This window comes from Sminthopsis crassicaudata, chromosome 3 (assembly GCF_048593235.1).
Source record: "Sminthopsis crassicaudata isolate SCR6 chromosome 3, ASM4859323v1, whole genome shotgun sequence".
Classification (NCBI taxonomy): Eukaryota; Metazoa; Chordata; class Mammalia; order Dasyuromorphia; family Dasyuridae; genus Sminthopsis; species Sminthopsis crassicaudata.
Genome location: NC_133619.1, coordinates 211,732,830 through 211,751,431, shown reverse-complemented (window position 1 = coordinate 211,751,431; position 18,602 = coordinate 211,732,830). Strand labels below are relative to the sequence as shown.

Here is an 18,602-nt window from a genome sequence, read left to right as displayed (position 1 = left end):
AACTTACTATTTCTAATAACTGAAGTGCTAGAAGAGAAGTAAACAAATATAGAGGAAGGAATGGGGAAAGGCATCAGATGAAGAGAACAAGATACAAAATTAGCAATTTATAACAAAGCATGAATGAGATCAACTCACTCTTAAAATGAAGAAGGGTAGCTGAATTATATTTTCAATAAACATAGTTTCCACAAACAAACTTGAGGTGTAAAGATTCACAGAGACAAAATAAGAGGCTGGATCAGAAATTATTCTTTTTCAAGTCAACTAAAAAAAAGCAGGGAAAGTAGTCATCATCTAAAACAAGGTAACTCTAAAAATAAATGTAGTTAAAATTATTCTGGAAGGGCAAATAATCAATGAAATAATATCAATACTCAACTTATATGCACTGAATGGCCCAAGACCTGAAAAGAAAAAGTAATTGGATTACTGTGTAGAAATAGAAAACTAAAAATATAATAGTTGGAGACTTTAATCTACTCCTTTAAAGGAAAAAGACCTGAGAAGAAAAAATTAAAGCAAAAAATTAAGGGTGTGAATGGAATTTAAAAAAAAATTATATATCTCTGGTAGTTCCTGAATGGGATGACAAAGAAGTACAAACATTTCTCAGATGTACAAAAATCTACCATATTCTATGGTATATAAGTTTCATAAATACATACAAAAAAGAAAAAAGTTAAACATTATTAATAATAGGAAGAATAAAAAAATTATAATCCATTTTTAAAATTTAACAATTTTTTCCTTTGAACAAAGAAGTGAAACTTAAATGTAGACTAATTTAATTCTAAAGAATTGGTGGTTCAAAGAACAAGTTTCAGAAACAATGAATGATTTGAGACAAAAAAAAATGACAATAATGATGTGACATACCAAAACTTTTGTAATATAGACAAAACAGGAAAAATGAGTTTTGATGATCAACAAAGAAGAAAACAGATCAATGAATTAAACATGGAAAAAAAGTAGAAAAAGAATAGATTTCTAAAAAAAAAATTTTAAATAATACTAAAATAGAAAACCTGAAAAATGTAATAGAGGAACAAAATTGAAATGTTTAAAAAATTGAATTGATGAATAAAATTAGAAAGAATTTCTTTAAATTACATGTAGCAACAAAAAGATTGTGTGATGATCAATTGTAATGGACTTGGCTCTTTTCAACAATGAAGTGCTTCAAAGCAGTTCCAATAAATTTGTGATGGAAAAATCAGCATCTAGAAAGAGAACTATGGAGATTGAATGTGTGGATCAAAGCATCATATTTTCACCTTTTTTTGGTGGTGGGAGTTTGGTTAGTTTTTTTCTTCTTTCTCATGTTTTTTTTCCTCCTTTTGATCTGATTTTTCTTGTGTAGCACAACAAATATGGAAATATTTTTAGAAGAATCATACCTGTTTAACTTATAGTAGAATGCTTGCTGTTAGGAGAGGAGGAAAGGAGAAAAAATTGGAACACAAGTTTTTGCAAAGGTGAATGTTGAAAATTATCTTTGCACATATTTGGAAAAATAAAAAGCTATTATAAAAAAGAAATATATGTCCAGAATAATAGAACAAGAAATAGAGAATTTAAACAACTTTATTTTAAGAACAGAGATTGAATAAGCCATAAGTGAACTCCCAAGAAAATCATCTCAAGACCATTTGGACTTCCATGAAAATTCTATTACTTCCATCAAATATTCAAAGAATAATTCTGACATTACATAAATTATTTGCAAAAATGAAAAAAGAAAGAATTTGGGACCTTCTATTTGCTTCAGTTGATTTTGTATAAGTACAATTCTCTATAAATTCTCTTAGTATGGAACTCTGTAATTGAAAAAGTTGCTCCATTAAGCCACACCCTATTAGTCATTGTGTTAGTAATTAATTAACTTGCTAAATAAACTTCTGTAGCAACCTTTTAAATTTCTTGGTCCAAATAGCTTAAATATCCTCTGACTCCCTAATGGAAGAAGTCAATTGTCAAATAGTGGATAATAAGAGAATAGGCCAGATTGAACATTTCTTTCCACAAAAGGCAATTACTAATCTCATTTTTAACTACTGCTCTATTCTTTTCCCTCTTAGTCCTAATCTCAACATGGTTAACACATTCTCCATCATATTGTCAAGGTCAGAGATCATGCTTCTAATTTGTGACTGCCATTAACATTGACTTTAAACTATGCTATGACCAGATCCGTAACCTGCTCTTCTGTCTTCAAGTCATGGTCCTTAAAAATAATGTTAATTTAAAAATTTTTTCTCTGTCTCTAAATGCTGAGTAAAAATATCTTTTCTATTTCCTCCCATTGCAGTCCAGTTTTTGTAATGCCATTAATATGAGCCAAGAGATTATTAATCTTTTTATATTTCTATTTTCCTTGTCAACATCCTTAAGTCCCCATTGAGCTAACCCTACAGAGTCAGAGATCCCCTTCCTTATCTCACTGAGAAAATTTCTCATATAATACTAAAAATACTTCAGCAACAGATTATCAGGGTCCTCTCTCTGGCAATTCAAAGAGAGCCTCTTTGGCTCCTTTTCTTCCACTCTAAACTTCTCATACCTCAAAAATGAATATAACTGTTACATCATTGAAATCAACTCCTCTTCACTGGGCCAAAAATTTTAAGTCATTCAGGTTAGGATTAGCATGCTATGGAATGCCATAAAAATGTAGGAAATTCATTTAAGATAAAACTTTGAAGTACATAATTTAGATAAAATTTTACCTTTCTCTAGTTTAATATTTTAATATCATAATAAGGATATAAGTCAGAAAAGCACTTCTGTGAAGCAATGGTAATGCTGCTGAAACATTTAACACCCTATTCCCATAAACTGAGTCTCATGCCTCAGGTGATAAGGAAAACAAATGTATAGTGATCCTAACTTTCTTGCCCATTTAAAGAGAAAACCAGCCCTGTCTACATACAACAAATGTTGCTCTCACAAACTAGAAGCTTAGGGTTTTAGGATTAGAGCTTGGAGTGCTGGGTCATAGAAGAAGGCTGGATCATAGGAGTCTTGAAGAATGAAGATGGTCAAAGACTATGTCATTGGTGGGATTGGCTGGCTACAGTATGGTGGATGTTCATGAATCAGAAGATAAAGGTCCCAGTGTTTGCCACCTCTTATTTTGTATCTTGGGATTTATGAAAATAACTAGATTAATGCTATGACTATAGAATCCTCCAACAAAGGGGATCAATTAATTCTTTTCCTTCAAAGGTAATAAGACTTCATTGACTTGGAGGATTGAGACTTATGATGTTGGCAGAATTCCCTGTTCACCTGAATGAGAGTCAAGAGATCTCCAGTTGGATGTTAGGGTTTCACACAGAGACCACAATGAATAACACAGAAATTTTCAACTAAATCAGTTCTATATCCTCCATGATTTCTTTTCCTAATTAAAACAGTCTTCCCTTGTTTTGTTAAGAGTTAAATGGACTACAAGTATTTTAATCCATTCTATTCTAGAACCAAGGATACCATTTTTATCTGGTTAGCTCTAGCTTACTATAAAACATGACTTAGGAGTCTACTGCCACCTCAAGAGGGCTGGTGAATGTGGGGGTTTTGTCCCAAATTTCGTTCCTAATCTGGAGGAATTTACATATAGCAAAGGATTCTCCATCTTGTAATTATTTAGCTCAGTGAAGAATCATTAAGCACTTATTATATGTCAAGCATTGTGCTAAACTAAGGGTACAGAGAAAGACAAAAGCAATTTCCACCCTCAAGGAGTTTATATTCTAATGAGAGTGACAACCAGTAGAAGAAAATAGATTTATGGAAAAGATGCAATACAAAGTAAATGCTAGAGACTTTCTTTCACCAAATAGATGAAGACCTCTAAGGAGAGTTGTGCCTTTGCCATTCATTTGGGACTCTGTAGCCAGAATATTCGAAGAGTATCTCATTAAGGTGACTTTTTTTTTTCTTTCCAAATACATGCAAAGATAGTTTTCAACATTTGTTCTTGGCAAACTTTGTGATCCAAACTTTTCCCCCCTTTCTTTCCTTATCTCCCTACTCTCCAAGACAGCAAACAATCTGATATAGGTTAAATATGTGCACTCCTTTTAAACATATTTCCATATCCATTCCAAATCAGACCAAAAGGAAAAAAAGATAAGAAAATAACAAAAAAGTGAAAATACTAAGCTTTGATCCACACTCAATAGTTCTCCTTAATTCTCTCTCTGGATGCAGATGGCATTTTCCATTCCAAGTGTATTGGAATTGCCTTGAATCAGGTCATTATTGAAAATATTATAGTCCATCATAGTTGATCATTACAAAATCTTGTTACTGTATACAATTTTCTCTGGGTTCTGCTCACTTCATTTAGCATCAATTCAGGTAAGTCTTTCCAGGCTCTTCTGAAACAGCTTGCTCATCATTTCTTATAGAATAATAATATTCCATTCCATTCATATATCATAAACTTATTCAGCTATTCTTTAACTGAAGGGCATCCCGTTAATTTTCAATTCCTTGCTGCTACAAAAAGAACTGCTATGTTATGGGCCAGAACTCTGAAACAAGGATGCTTACAAGGTGTTAAGTCAGTGGAATTGATAAAGACAATGGTTCTTTAGCATGGTACTTAATTAGTTCTCTAGTTCAGTACATGTATTTAGTACTTAATATAATACTACAAGATTCACACCTATGATGAGAGATCATATAAGCTTGAACAAACTCAGCTAGATTCATTCAGATCCCAGAGAAGACAGAAGGCTGGAGGCTGAAGCATAAGCCCTTGGACTATTCATTCACTTCATCTCACACCACCATGGTGGCAGGCTCTCCTCCTTCACTTCTCCACTGAAACTAAGACTCCTGAAGGCCTCCAGAAAATTAGCCAAGCCCCAAGTGAAGGAGATAGGACTTTGAAGGAGACAATGAAGGCTTTGGACTTTAACACCTGGCTACACTTGTGATGATTACTCTGACTGAAAGGAAGGCTGCTCCCAAAGATCCCTAGAGAACACTACAAGAGAACTTTACACTGCTATAAACATTTTTACACAGGTGTGTCCTTTCCCCTTTTCTAAGATCTCTTTGGGATATAGATCTACTAGAGACACTGTTGGATCAAAGGGTATGCACAGTTTTATATTTAATTTATATTACATTTTAAAGATGGTTTTGATTCAAAATTGCTCTATTCTTTTCCAGGTAAGATCTGCATAACTACAGTCATATGAAAAGTCCTAGAAGTGTACATGAATGGAGCGAGTGGTATGCACAGTTGTGATCATTAAGGAGTTGTCTTAAAAGTTAGAACATTCTTTTTGGAATTCTTTCAAGTAATTGTTGCGCTATCTTGAGTATTAAAGTTCTACCTTACTGATAAGGAGGATGTGCCCCATCTTGTAAGTACTGTCCTCATTTAAACTACTTTATTGTCAAGGTGCAATCTGTTAACTCCCAGGTAACACTTCTCTGGTTGTCTGACTGGATGGGAAAGTAGAGCCAGAGGATTTAATAATTTAAAATAAGGTTCTGGATTATATTCCTTGGTATTGCAATTTTCCAACTGGTACTTAATTTAAAATAAAATATGAAATCTGCCACCTTGACCTAAGTTGAGTAGAGTTAAAAGCATAAATAGCTCTTCACCTCCCATCTCTCTTTCTTATTTGCAGACATTGGCCAGATACCCATACCTTTGTTTGGATTTTACTCTTGTATCTATGAACATTTGACAAACACTTTTTGACAGCAATGATGATGATGATGGTGGTGATAGGCTGTTTTAGAATTATTGAAATAATGAATACTGAAATGAGATAAAGAGGCATCACGGTACATTAGCATTAAAATCCTATCTCTGTTACATATTGCCTGTGCTTCACCCTTTAAGTTCCCCTAGTCAACTCTTTAAAACTTTAAATTACAGAGAATATACCAGATCCTAGGCCCAGATTGGGGGAAAATACATATAGAGAGAGCAAGATTTACATATTTGTGACACACACATTTGATTTGCCAATCCAGTGGATACTATTAATACTATTAATAGGTGACAAATCAAAATGACAGACTTTGTGTATTTTAATTTTAAGTTAATGCCTTTTGTTATTAATGTTTCTGAGCACAGTGTTGATAAGGTCAACCACAGGGTTCCAGTTCCATGAAGAAAAGGGCACAATGCTGCTTAATTCAGAGGGAGCTAATTATCTAGAAAATAAGTGCCTTGGTCAGTTAGAAATTGGTGGAATTACTAGTGGCTCAATCACTCAAGGTTGTTTACCATCTAATGGTAAGTCACCTTTGGACACTGGAGACTGTATAATTCAATTCAAGAAGCAATATTACACATGTAGTGATCTTTTTATTGAGATAAAAATGACTCAAATCTAGTAAAAAATGTGCTTTCAGCTGTTAAATTTCCCCTGTCTTATTCAGAGTCTACAAAAATAAATCACAGATAATTATTCTTATTTTGATTCATTGTCATAGTTTCTGGAGCAGAAGTTATTAATAAGGAAATGGAGATGAATTCCTCAGGGATTTTAGCTATTTTTCCTTTAAGCCGGGAATATACTGCATTTAAATTTGCAGGCCAGAGGGCTGGTGTTTCCCTCACAATTGCTTCCTTCAATGTTAACTCAGGGCTGCTACCTACAGAATTAGTTGGCACTCTTGCTGCAAAGACAGAAGAATCATGCTCTATTTCGGTATTAGTTATTCATCTCCATGGAAAAAGCTGCAGGAGCTCGATCTACGTGATACCAAATTCAGTATTTTCCTGTTACGGTGACCGTCAAAGACAAATATCGATAATTGTATTTTCCAATACTTTAGAAAAATTCAATGCAACATTTATTGTATGCCTCCCAAGAGGAAGGTTTACATTTTATTCATAGCGTCTATTTCCTTTTACAGACGCAAATTTTTGATTTAGTGGTAGCAATAACCCGATTCCAGTCAGCGTCAGTGATTTTTTTTTTAATGAGGAATCCCTGAAGCATTCCTCGCCTTTCCCATATTTTTAAAAAAATCAATCTTTCTTTTGCAGTTTAAAATTAAAAAAATTAAAATTAAAACAAGTGACATTCTTAATTGCAGCGGCCACTGAACACAATCTCTCTCAAGCCGTTTTCGTCTCCACCCTGAATTTTAGTTAAAAAAAAAAAAAAGTAAATGTTAGTGGAGTCCTAGCCGAGTGTAAAAATCTCTACCCTTCTGGGTGTATGATGGCTTCGTTGCCTCACTGCTAGATTGGGAATCTGCAGCTTGAGGGGGCTGTGCCTTCTATCGAAGTGGGGCACAGTTTGCAGCAGCAACAGCAGCATGTGCACAAATGGCATTCCCAAACTATCCAGCTGTCTGTTCCCAATTCAGAGAACTGGATGTCAGAGTGATGAATAGGGTTTGTGTGTGTGTGTGCATGTGTTTGTGTTCCAGAACTTGCAACAGTTGGAGAGCATCAGTAAGCAAAGAACCGCGCTACAGCGGGGACCAGTCCGTCTCCACCCTTTATTATCTCATTCACCTTGCAGACGTCCAAGGTTTCGTTTCCTCCTTTTCCCCACTTTACAGCCAGATGTGCTCGCTACCAGCCCTCCAGTCTCTCTCCCCTACCTCTTGCAGTGCATTTGTCTCCTCCCTACGTGGGAGGCTGGAATAGCTCTTTACAGGCAGGATTTCCCCTCTTTTCTGCAGTAACTGGAGGGGGACCCGGCCTCCCCCTCGCACAGTTGCTGCCACTGCCTCTTTTCTAGTCACGCTCTTTCGAGCTGCCAATCCTATTATTCTCTTCTTTCCTCTTGCTAGCTCCCCCTCCCTCCTTTCTCCGGTCAGGCAGCGATAGGCCCCGCCCCCTTCCATCCTTCCAGCCCTGGTTGCTGGGGATTGACGAGTCAACCAAACCTAGTGCGAGCGACGCCGCGAGTGCGCGCACGCGCCCCCCCCCACCCCCCGTGTGGGTCTAGAGTTTCTGTCTCTATCTCTCTCTCTGTGTGTTATGTGCAAAATGGAAAAAAATTCGGGTCTTGGGGCGGGAGTATTTATGGCGAAGAAGGGACGAGGACGAGAGAGAAAAGAGATCGGGAGAGAGAGGAATCGAGAGACACAGAAAACAGAGATAGACCAGAATCAGGGAAAGGCAGAACTGGAGCCTCTCTGAAAAAAGAAAAGAGAGAAAAAGGGAGCCACTCCCCCACATATAGGTTCTTCCTAAAGCAGGAGGGGCGGGGCCTGACCGGGGGCGGTACTTGGAGGAGCTCGCTCGGACCAGAGGAGCCTCCCTATTGGCTGAGACAGTCGGGTCGCCGGCGCTTGGGTGATTAGCATGTTTGCCTGCGCATTCGCCCGGTCGGGAGGGCGGGGTCGGAGGATTCGATTAGTTGCCACTGCCGCTGGGGTAGAGAAAACAGCGACGGCTGCGGCGGCTGTAGCGGTGGGAGTCCCCGCTTAGAGCCGGGATAGAGTGGGGTGAGTGGGTCCCGCCGTCCTCCTCTCCCTAGGCGCCTCGCCCGAGTCCTACCGAGGAGGGAGAGAAATCCGCTGGGTCTTTTCGATGGGGGGGAGGGAAGAGGAAGAAATGCGAGTGGGCGGACACCGGACAGGGTCAACGGGGCAGTCCTGGCCCTCTTAAGAGAGAGTATTAGGGTGAGGGTATCACTGGGGGAGGGGCTGTTGCTATCCCTCCTTCTTTCTTCTCTTATCCCCTCACCCTCCCCTCCGCGGGCGCCCAGGGAGTTCCTGGAGGGGAGAGCGCCTTTTCTTTTTTTTTTTTTTTTTTTTTGACTGGGTGAGGGGGGGCGGCTCAATACAGTATTATCTCCCCCTGATAATTCTTCGTCTGCTTCTGCAGTAGAGGCTGTTCTACCTCTGTGGGGTGGCTTGGGTGTGCGTGCCCGTGTGTGTGTGTGGGGGGGTCTCTTCCACCCCATCCTTACCTCCCAGCCCTCCTCCTCATTGGAGCTTCTTCAGCTGGTGAAGTGTCTCCCCCACCCGCTGTGCTCTCCTCGGAAAAACCTCTCCTCCTTGGGGTGCCTTAAGGAGTTGGGGGGCGGGGAGAGGGCTGTCACCTCTGCCTCTAGCTTGCATCCTCGTGATGCTCGCCCACCTTACCGAGCCTTGGAGATGTGTCCTGGTAGATCCGAAATCGGGTGTTGAAGCTCTAAGAGTTATGGGATGGTCTCTGAGCCGCTGAACTTGACTTTTCTGACCTTGATTTTGTGTGGGTGAGGGGATCTTCCGATGTCCCCTATTCTATTTGCTTATCAAGTTTTCAGGTGTGAAGCTAATTTCTGGAATCGAAGAAGATAAACAACATTCCTTTTACCTAATGAGGATGAAATATTTTGCATTTCTTTCAGTCTTAAGGTTGTGTGTGTGTGTGTGTGTGTGTGTGTGTGTGGGGAGGCGTAAAGGGGGAAAAAATCACATATATCCCTCTACCATAGTTAAATACATGGTCCTGTTGTTAGTGCTTAATAACTAACCTGTTTTGATTAAAACAAAAAAACAAAAACCCTGGATGTTTCAGTATGAAAAGACAATTTACAGTTCAGGGTTTCTGTTCACATGTTAAAATACACATAAGGGATCTATATTAAAAGATTGATCTCATTTTTATCCTTTAGTTTGATGAAAAAGAAGCCGAATTAAAGGATTGAAATAATCGAAAACCAGTGCTTTTAAACACATTCTTTGTATTTTAATTAACAAATTATTTTCATTAATACGGGGACATAAGAATCTTTTAGGTTGGAGCATGTTCTAGTTACTGGCACTATATACTGGGAGGGTGGAAGGCTGCAGCTTTATCATTTTGACACTCTCAGTGGGTGTTTCTTTTGACAAGTGCACATAACAGAACATTTGGAAAGGGGGGAGGGGAAGCTGGGAAGACAGGGGAGAGAGAAAAAGAATAAAATCAAAATTGTTAATTAAGGTTCTGTATGCTGAGCATCTTATCCATACAAAGCACACTTCAAGGTACTATTTAGTTGTATTTAATAATAAAGGTCAGAAAAACAGCCACACTGGCAAAAGTTAGCCATATAGTGTTCCATTGGAGGAAGCTATTTGGAAGATACAGAATGAGAAGAGTAAGTGCTAGCTACTTTTTTCTTTGTTTAATATTTTTGAAATTATAAATTCCATATAGAGCATTCTGAGATATTGACAGGAGTGCTTTCTACAAGTAATTTGCTTGCTTTTTAATGCTAGATTTATATAGTACATTAACTCTTTTTTTTGAGGTCAGTTTACTTTCTCTAGCTCTGACCTTTGAATTGTAATTTGCTTGTTTTCTGGATACATATTCTTTTATTATTACTAGAAGTTTCCTGGGGTTAATTTATTAGTATATATTATTCACAGTGCTTCATGAGCTTTTAAAGGAAAAAGTCCAATTAGCATCATAGCTCACATATATAAATAATAGCAATAATTGCTTGCAAATCGAGTGTTTTTTAAACCAAAAAAATTCTCTGAGATAATGGCAGCCACATTTAATGATGACTATCTTTAAATTATTTTCCTTTTAAAAATGTGAGGAAATAGAATGTGGGAAAATTCCATTCAGTGTTCTTTCTTTACTTTTCTTTCTTTAGCTTAGTCATTATGTCAAAAAATCTTTGTAAGGCTGCCACTGGCAATAGTTATTTTTTAGAGAAGACATTAACCTCCATTGAGGAAAAAAAAAAATAACATTTGGTGATAATTTTAATGTTGTTGACTCCTTGGTTGTAGTTTTTACTAAGAGCTGAATTTGCTAACTTTAGTTTATTAACTAAATATTTATTTAATAACGCAATATGTTCAAGAGAAAATAAATTACAAATGCCCTTGCTTTTTTTTCATCCTTATGAAGGTTGTTCCTCTTTACCCATCTTTATCCCTCCCTAAAAAAACTCCAACCTTTATGTATTTCATCTTCGTTTTCCATTGTATTATTCCTGGAGGGCAGGAACTATGTGTCATTTTTCATTGTTGTGTCCTTGATCCCTAAATAAGATATCTAGTTATTAAGTAAGTGTTGCTTAAATATTTTTTGAATTGACATTTTCTTTATTTAGCATATTCAAATATGATTTGGATTTTCAAAATTTTGATTACTTTGGGTCTGTCTTCTTTTGGGGAGTAGTAGAAATGTTAATACTCCCAGTGATGCATTAATTTCTGGTATCTTAGAACCAGTAACCAGAGAGTGACTTGATAATAAATCCATGTGTACAGTCAAAAATGATTAAAAATATCATTTTGATAAACTTTTTTTTTAATAGTTTTTATTTACCAGATATGTGTATGGGTAATTTTACAACATTGACAATTGCCAAACTTTTTGTTCTAATTCCTCCCCCGCCCATGGCAGGTTGACCAATACATGTTAAATATGTTAGAGTATAAATTAAATACAATATATGTATACATGTCCGAAAAGTTGTTTTGCTGTACAAAAAGAATCGGACTTTGAAATAGTGTACAGTTAGCCTGTGAAGGAAATCCAAAATGCAGGTGGATAAATTAGAGGGATTGGGAATTCTATGTAGTGGTTCATAATCATCTCCTAGAGTTCTTTTACTGGGTGTAGCTAGTTCAGTTCATTACTGCTCTATTGGAACTTATTTGGTTCATCTCATTATTGAAAATGGCCACATCCATCAGAATTGAGCATCATATAATATTGTTGTTGAAGTATACAATGATTTCCTGGTCTTGCTCATTTCACTCAGCATCAGTTTATGTAAGTCTCTCCAGGCCTTTCTGAAATCATCTTCTTGATCATTTCTTACAGAACGATAATATTCCATAATATTCATATACCACAATTTATTCAGCCAATCTCCAATTGATGGGCATCCACGTAGTTTCCAGTTTCTGGCCACCACAAAGAGGGCTGCCATAAACATTCTTGCACACACAGATCCCTTTCCCTTATTTAAGAGATCTTTGGGATATAAACCCAGTAGCAACACTGCTGGGTCAAAGGGTATGCACTGTTTGATAACTTTTTGAGCATAGTTCCAAATTGCTCTCCAGAATGGCTGGATGTATTCACAATTCCACCAACAATGTATCAGTGTCCCTGTTTTCCCACATCCCCTCCAACATTCTGCATTACTTTTCCCTGTCATTCTAGCCAATCTGACCGGTATGTAGTAGTATCTCAGAGTTGTCTTAATGTACATTTCTTTGATTAATAATGACTTTGAATATCTTTTCATATGGCTAGAAATAGTTTCAATTTCTTCATCTGAGAATTCTCTGTTCATATCCTTTACCCATGTATCAATTGGAGACTGGCTTGATTTCTTATAAATGAGAGTCAATTCTCTATATGTTTTGGAAATGAAGCCTTTATTGGAACCTTCAACTGTAAAAATGTTTTCCCAGTTTATTGTTTCCCTTCTAATCTTATCTGCATTAGTTTTGTTTGTACAAAATCTTTTCAATTTGATATAATCAAAATTTTCTATTTTGTGATCAATAATGATTTCTACTTCTTTGGACATAAATTCATTTCTCTTCCACAGGTCTGAGAGGTAAACTATCCTATGTTCCTCTATTTATAATCTCATTCTTTATTCTTAGGTCATGAACCCATTTTGACCTGATCTTGGTGTACGGTGTTAAATGTGGGTCAATGCCTAGTTTCTGCCATATTAATTTCCAATTTTCCCAGCAATTTTTGTCAAACATTGAGTTCTTATCCCAAAGGCTGGGGTCCTTGGGTTTGTCAAACACTAGGTTATTAGAGTTATTGATTATTTTGTCCTTTGGACCTAAACTATTCCACTGATCAACTAGTCTATTTCTTAGCCAATACCAAATGCTTTTGGTAACTGCTGCTTTATTATATAGTTTTAGATCTGGTACAGCTAGGCCACCTTCATTTGATTTTTTTTTTTTTTCATTAATTCCCTTGAAATTCTTGACCTTTTGCTTTTCCATATGAACTTTCTTGTTATTTTTTCTAGGTCATTAAAATAGTTTCTTGGGAGTCTGATTGGTATAGCGCTAAATAAATAGATTAGTGTAGGTGGTATTGTCATCTTTATTAGGTTTGCTCACCCTATCCAAGAGCATTTAATATTTTTCCAATTGGTTAGATCAGATTTAATTTGTGTGGAAAGTGTTTTGTAGTGTTTTTGTAGCATAAATAGTTTCTGATTTTCCGTTGGCAAATAGATTCCTAAATATTTTATACTATCTGTGGTTACTTTAATGGAATTTCTTTTTGTATCTCTTGCTGTTGAATTTTGTTGGTGATGTATAAAAATGCTGAGGATTTATGTGGATTTATTTTGTATCCTGCAACTTTGCTAACGTGAATTATTTCTAATAGATTTTTAGTAGAATCTCTGGGGTTCTCTAAGTATACCATCATATCATCTGCAAAGAGTGATAATTTGGTTTCCTCATTACATACTCTAATTCCTTTAATCTCTTTCTCCACTCTTATTGCCAAAGCTAGCATTTCTAATACAATATTGAATAGTAATGGTGATAGTGGGCAACCTTGTTTCACCCCTGATCTTAATGGGAATGGTTGCAATCTTTCCCCATTACATATGATGCTTATTGATGGTTTTAAATAGATGCTACTGATTATTTTAAGGAAAAGTCCATTTATTCCTATACTCAAGTGTTTTTAATAGAAAGGGATGTTGGATTTTATCAAATGCTTTTTCTGCATCTATTGAAATGATCATATGATTTTTGTTAATTTGGTTATTAATATGGCCAATTATCCTGATAGTTTTCCTAATATTGAGCCAGCCCTGCATTCCTGGTATAAATCCTACTTGATCATGATGTATTATCCTGGAGATGATTTTCTGTAGTCTTTTTGCTAATATCTTATTTAAGATTTTGGCATCAATATTCATTAGGGAGATTGGCCTACAGTTTCCTTTCTCCGTTTTCAACCTACCTGATTTGGGTATCAGTACCATGTCTATGTCGTAAAAGGAATTTGGTACGATTCCTTCATTCCCTATTTTTTCAAATAGTTTATATAACATTGGGGCTAATTGTTCTTTGAATGTTTGGTAGAATTCACTTGTCAATCCTTCTGGTCCTGGAGATTTTTTCTTAGGGAGTTTATTAATAGCTTGTTCTATTTCTTTTTCTGAAATGGGACAATTTAAGCAATTTACTTCCTCCTCTTAATCTGGAAGACCTATATTTTTGGAGGTAGTCATCCATTTCACTTAGGTTATCAAATTTATTGGCATAAAGTTGGGCAAAGTAACTCATTATTTCTCTACTTTCCTCCTCATTGGTGGACAGTTCCCCCTTTTCATTTTTTAAGACTAACAATTCTCCTTTTCTAATCAGATTTACCAAAAACTTATCTGTTTTATTGATTTTTTCATAAAACCAACTCTTAGTTTTATTTATTAGTTCAATAGTATTTTTACTTTCAATATTATTAATTTCTCCTTTTAATTTTAGAATTTCAAGTTTAGTATTGATTGGGGTTTTTAATTTGGTCTTTTTCTAGCTTTTTAAGTTGGAAGCCCAATTCATTGATCTTCTTTTTCTCTATTTTCTTCAAGTAAGCCTCTAAAGATATACAATTTCCCCTTATTACCGCTTTAGCCCCATCCCACAAATTTTGGTATGATGTCTCATCATTGTCATTATCTTGAGACAAATTATTGTGTCTATAATTTGTTGTTTCACCCAATCATTCTTATTTAGTTTCCAATTACTTTTTGATCTATTTACCCACAACTTTTTGTTGAATGTAGTTTTTATTGTATTGTGATCTGAAAAGAAAGCCTTTACTATTTCTGCCTTCCTGCATTTAATTTTGAGATCTTTATGTCCTAATATATGGTCAATTTTTGTAAAGGTTCCATGAAATGCTGAGAAGAAAGTATACGCCTTTGTGTCACCATTTACTTTTCTCCAAAGATTTTTCATACCTAATTTTCCCAATATTTGATTTACCTCTTTAATTTCTTTCTTATTTGTTTTGTGGTTTGATTTATCTAATTCTGAGAGTGCAAGATTGAGATCTCCCACTATTATAATTTTGTTGTCTATTTCTTCTTGCAACTCTCGGAACTTCTCCTTTAGGAAGTTAGATGCTATACCACTTGGTGCATATATATTTAGTATTGAAATTGCTTCATTGTCTATGCTACCCTTTAGCAAGATAGTTTCCTTCCTTATCTCTTTTGATTAGATCAATTTTTGCTTTTGCTTGATCTGAGATAAGGATGGCTACCCCTGCTTTTTTTACTTCACTTGAAGCATTCTGCTCCAGCCTTCTTTCTTTACTCTGTATGTATCTCCCTGCTTTAAATGTATTTCCTGTAAACAACATATTGTAGGGTTCTGACTTTTGATCCAGTTTGCTATCCATCTCTGCTTAATGGGAGAGTTCATCTCATTTAAATTTATAGTTAAAATTACTAATTCTGTATTTCCTGCGATCATATTATACCTAGATTATGCTTTTTTCCCTTGCCCCCTCCTGAACCCCTTCCCCTGTATTAAAGTTATGAGCCCCACTTGCGTTATGCAACCCTCCATCTTTAGTATCCCTTTCAATCCCTTTCCCTTTCTTGTTCCCTTTCCTTATTACTCTTTTCCTTTTCCCTTTTCCTCTCCCCCTTTTTAATGAAGTGAGAGAATTTTCTGTAAAGCAATGTGTCAATTAGTGTTCCTCGCCCTCTCTAAATTCCCTCAGATATGGTAAATTTTCTTTGCCTCTTCCTGGGATGTAGTTTCCCTCTTTTTTTCTCCCCTTTCCCGTTTTCTGATACTATTCCCTTTCCACTTCCCTTTTTTTTTTTTGTTTTTTTGTTATATCATTAAAATCAAATTATACATGTAGACTTAATGTATATCCACAACAGAAATTCAGTTCTCAAGAGTTCCTTTTACTTTTTTCTGTTTCTCTTGAGTCCTACGATTGAAGATCAAATTTTTTTGTTTAGACCTGTTTTTTTCCTTAGAAACATATGGAATTCTTCTGTTTCATTAAATGTTCCTCTTCTTCCATGGAAGGAAATGCTCAACTTAGCTGGGTAGTTTATTCTTGGCTGCATTCCAAGTTCTTTTACCTTTCGGAATATCAGATTCCAGGCCCTTCAATCCTTTAATGTAGAGGTAGCCAGATCTTGAGTGACTCTTATTGTGGTACCTTGGTATTTGAATTGTTTTTTCCTGGCTGCTTGTAATATTTTTTCCTTAGTTCGATAGTTCTGAAATTTGGCCACAATGTTCGGTGGAGTTTTTTTTTTAGGGTCTTTTTCAGAAGGTGTTCTATGAATTCTTTCAATGTTTTACCTTCTTTCATTGTTTTACCTTCTGGTTCTTTTATCTCTGAGCAGTTCTCTTTGATGATTTCCTGTAAAATAGTATGTAGGCTCTTTTTTTTAATCATAATTTTCAGGAAGTCCAATAATCCTTACATTGTCTCTCCTAGATCTTTTTTCCAGGTCTGTCGTTTTGGCTAGTAGATATTTGACATTTTTCTTCAGATTTTCATTTTTTTTTTGCTTTTGCTTGACTGATTCTTGTTGTCTCAATGAATTATTCACTTCTATTTGTTCAGTTCTGATTTTTAATGAGTTATTTTCTTCATTAGCTTTTTTTACTTCTTTTTGTATGTGTCCAATTAAGTTTTAAAATGAGTTGTTTTGCTCTATGGAATTTTTTTCCATTTCACTAAATTTGTTTTTTAGTGAGTTATTTTCTTTTTCCAATTCACAGATCCTACTTTCCTGTTATTTCTTTACTTTTTCCAATTCCCTAATTCTCTTTTCCTGCACTTCCTATGAATTCTTTACCTTTTCCAATTCACATTTCAGGAAGTTGTTATTCTCTTGCAAAACTTATCTTTCCTTTCCCCATTTTTCTTCCACTTCTCTTTTTAGATTTTTAATAGTCTCTTCTAGGAGAGCATTATTTGGGGTATTGTCTGGAGACTGTCTGCTGTTAGTCTCCTTGGGGTTGGAAACCGGCTCCTTTTCTGCATAGAAGCTGTCAATGGTTTGTTTGTTTGTTTGTTTGTTTTCATTTTTTTTAATCATTTTTTTTTTTTTAAAGCCTTCATGGTCTGCCTTCAGTGCAAGGAGGTTACCAGCTTCCTCTGCAGAGCAAGGATGGGTATATGAACAATATCTGTCCTCTTAATGAGCTGCAAGGAAAGGTCGAGCTGCAGGAGGGCTCTGGGAAGAGCTCCACGTAGAAGTGGGTATGCCTGGGTATCACAGGCCAGGCTATGTAAGTGCCCTGGAAGGAGCCCCGCTGTGAGGGTTAGTGACCGCCTTAGGGCTAGAGGTTAAGCAGCAAAAGTATCACTGGCCCCCCCCCCCCCCCCCCCCCCGCCCCAAATGCCTGCTTTGAGTATTAATGGTTGTCCTATCCCTCAACGCACCGGAAGTAGCTCTGCCTGGGCAGCGCAGTCAAGATGGGGAAATTCTACTACCCCTCACTGTGCAGATGACAGGCTGCCCCGGGCTGTGCCCCTGCTGTGTGTGACTGCCTCCTAACAAGAGCCCCTAGCTGCAGAATGCCGCAAAGAGCTGCATTATGGACTGTGCTGAGTCACTTCCGGTTCTGGGTGGGCATAGCCAGATCCTCTCAGGCTTTGGCATCCCTCAGAGTACCCACTACCCCAGGCTCCAACTTCTCTGCTGGTCCACTACTCCACCACCGAAGCAAAGCAGTCAGGCTATGGCAGAGAGCTCTATGTAAACCTTCCAACCTCAGGGCAGAGGCCTTCCTGATCCCCTTTCTCTCTGCGCTGGTCTACTTCCACCATCTCAGGTCAAACTTTTTCTGATGATATTGCAGATTCTCTTCCGCTGGTAAGATTATACTTCCAATCGTGGATTTTACCTCTCAAGCACTGTTTTTCAGGCTGAATTAAATAGTTGGTAGAAAGGGAATAAGAGCTTAAAAAGTTCTGTGAGACTATGTGCAAAACACTGTCCCATATATTAAAGTTGAATACAGAGTTAAGATCTCTCTGGGGCTGTGGAGCTTATAGTTCAGTAGGGGGATAAGATACAAATGTATCTAAGTATAATATATAATAAATGCACTTACTGAGTTGCAAGTAATGTTTTTTAACTTAGATAATATAGATTATCTTTGGTTCTTTAAGAATTTGATTTTAGCTGTCACTTAAGAAATTTTTTTTGGTGTATAGGAGAGAGAATTTTTGAAATTGCTGCTTCTGATAATGGATTCAACAAGATCCTCTCAAGCGTTACCATGGAAAATGGATCAATTAAAAGAAGTTTTGATTTCTTTTGAAATTTAAGTAATTTATTTTAATTTATTTGCTAGTTTAGACTAAAGAGTAGAAATCTTAGTGATTTTGTGTTTTAATGAAAAATGACTTTTTATTTTTATTTTTGGTATTCAAGTTCCCTTCATATAGGGAAGTGCATAGACATTTCCATTTTTTAAGTGTGTGCTGCTTTTTTCCACTTTATTTTGTGATTAAATAAACACGATTATTAAATAATATGGAAATACAAATCATACTTCAGAAATACTTGCTATTTATATAAGTCATTTACATTTAGAGAGTCTGATGACATTTAGGAATTTCAGCATCATTAATCAACAGAGCATCTTATTCAAAAGTTTTTAATATT

At 36.3% G+C, this 18,602-nt stretch overlaps 1 protein-coding gene across 4 annotated transcripts in view; it reads left to right on the top strand.

Annotated features, from left to right (window-relative positions):
* The first annotated feature begins 8,320 nt into the window (after positions 1-8,320).
* The window catches only part of CDKL5 (cyclin dependent kinase like 5), a 251,901-nt gene continuing 241,619 nt past the window's right edge, over positions 8,321-18,602 (top strand). For 2 of the 4 annotated variants that reach the window (XM_074299887.1, XM_074299881.1), the window contains exon 1: positions 8,321-8,451. The gene's annotated coding sequence lies outside the window, so the exon portion shown is untranslated. The remainder of the gene's footprint in view (positions 8,452-18,602) is intronic. The other 2 variants (XM_074299886.1, XM_074299880.1) reach the window with 1 other exon arrangement.